This window comes from Poecilia reticulata, linkage group LG2, assembly GCF_000633615.1.
Source record: "Poecilia reticulata strain Guanapo linkage group LG2, Guppy_female_1.0+MT, whole genome shotgun sequence".
NCBI classification, from domain to species: domain Eukaryota; kingdom Metazoa; phylum Chordata; class Actinopteri; order Cyprinodontiformes; family Poeciliidae; genus Poecilia; species Poecilia reticulata.
The window spans coordinates 5,686,805-5,689,181 of record NC_024332.1 but is presented as its reverse complement, the minus strand read 5'-3'; the positions used below and the strand labels follow the sequence as shown (position 1 = coordinate 5,689,181).

The 2,377-nt window shown below is 33.3% G+C and overlaps 1 long non-coding RNA gene across 1 annotated transcript; it reads left to right on the top strand.

The window, feature by feature from the left end:
• The first annotated feature begins 207 nt into the window (after nucleotides 1-207).
• Nucleotides 208-1,035, top strand: LOC103474804 (uncharacterized). The gene is made up of 3 exons (XR_535230.1): nucleotides 208-523; nucleotides 604-748; nucleotides 977-1,035. It is a non-coding gene; the product is annotated as an uncharacterized LOC103474804 (long non-coding RNA).
• The last annotated feature ends 1,342 nt before the right edge of the window (nucleotides 1,036-2,377 follow it).

Sequence of the window (2,377 nt, the reverse complement as noted above, 5' to 3'; positions counted from 1 at the left end):
TTTACCAAATAAAATGTTCTTTAATCCTCAAATATTTAACAAAGGCCATGTGTCTCACATACTTGTCTGTATACGACAAGTATATCTGTATATATGTGTGTGTGTGTGTGTGTGCGTGTGTGCGTGTGTGTGTGTGTGTGTGCGTGCGTGTGTGGGTGTGTGTGAAAAAACAAGACTCCGTTTCTTATTCATTATTCTTGACTGCTTTCAGGGACTCTTGTAAAAACAATTGGGAAAGAATCTGATTTTACTCCAATCTGCACAAATGAAACGTCAAATATCATCATAATGATCATATGTAAGATCAGAACAGAGAGGAACAATGGAGAGCAGTGCAGTCTGCTGTATAAGGATGGAGAAGGCTTTGTTCATGAATGTGACTCCAGGTTCTCACTGAAAACCAGGAATCAAACTGTGTTTCTGCACCTGACCAGTTTAACAGCAGCTGATAGTGGGAACTACTCCTGTGAGTGTTCTAATCTTRATGGAACATTTATTTTCCATCTCAGCATCACAGTCAATGGTGAGCACACTTCAATATTTGTTCTATCAAACTTATAGTAACAATATATTCTCTAACAATGKTTGTTTTATTTCTAAAAGACTCAAATCCCGATGAGAATCTATTAGATGAAGTTAGGAGCCAATCTACAGGAGTGACTCTTCCTTCTGCTTTGACTGCTGCAGGTTCCTTAGTTATCATAGTTTCAGTTATTCTGGGATTTATTCACAGAAGACGTCAACATCGGTGAGAAACTAATGCAATATTCATTGATTCTTTTACCTAAATTCAAACTTCACAGCTGAAGCTGCAGATTTAAAATTTCACTTGCGGTTTTCTTCTGCGTCTTCAACATGATTATTCCATTATCTTAAACCTAAACTATTGTTTCATTGAACATGTTTGCATATAACTCTGCCTYCAGATGTTATTTTAAACTTTCACACTAATCTGGAGTTCAATTCTTATTTAAAGCGCCTGTTTAAGATCTGAAACATCCGGATCGTCTGTACACGGACAAGCTGCTGCTGCAGTGAGTAAATATCTATATTTTATAAGTTACTATTTTCAGACTGTCACAAAGAAGACTAGAAAATACAGGAAAAACATGTTTTCCTTTAATTCTGTATAAAACTGTCCCAAAACTTTACTTCTAACTATTTTTTGNTGTAAAGATCCTTCTAGTGAAGCCCAAACCTCAGTAACCGACACAGACTGTGAGGTTGGTGCATTTTTCCTGTTTCTGATCAAAGTGTGGATTGGACTTACTGTATTGACGWGGTTTTGAGCTTGAGGTCTTCCTCATAATATTTTGTTTATTTTTTGATGATGATTTAGGATTTTCAGYTCGAGTTCCCCCTGGAAAGAAACAAAAGTGAAAACTCAAGTTCTGCATCCTAAGGACGCTTTTTAATATTTTAAAGCAACTTTGTTTTTCTTTTTTTAAACCTTAWAAGTTAAATGTGTGCTGCTTTTGACTACARAACCATCAGACAACCTATATGACAACATGTATTTATGTTCATTTTCTATTTGACTGAAATATATGTTGCAATTCTGGGATGTTTTGGTTTTACTTTTCATCTGTGTTCATAATTTAAGTTTTCATGTTAGTTTCTTTGTTCTGTATTCTGTGTGCATTTTACAGTGTATAACTAAAACTGATTCTCTTCGTTTCTGGTCATTGCGGCCAGTCAGCCACCTGTTTCTCATTTAGTAATCAGGACTCCCTGCATTTCAGGTTCTAAAAATGGTTCAACATAAGAAACACTGAAGCTTTTTCATGCGGAATTAAACTATTAAGACATCAAGAAGTGGATGGTGAGTTAAAGTTAATGTGAAAATGTAAAGATTGATCATTAGGACACTAACACTAATCACAATCCAAATTTTTACAGTAATATTTGGCATTCATTAATAAATTTCACCAAACAGAATCAACCAACAGACTGAAGATCGCATGTTTGTTGCACTCAGATAATTGTATGCTATTTAGTTGAATAAGTTAGAGGGAAAAAACCTATTTATGATCAAATGTTATGTTTGTTTTTTTGCACAATTTTTAGATTTTAATTTTAGATTTTTTTTTATTAAAGAAAATTCTGCACTAAATAATTTAAATCAACTATTATTTGCATAAAAAGCCACTTAATTCAAAATTGAAAAAAAAAATACTTTACTGCTAATAAATACTACCTAAAATAAAATAAATATTTGTTATATAATAATATTAGAAATGACTGAGATGCATTTGCTCATATTATATTTTATTCTGTGACACTTGTTTTGTAAAGCCACTTTATGTAGATTTTAATCTCTGTTTTTATTTCGGGGTCTTTGTAGTTCATGTCCGTATAATATGAAATGAGGGGGCGG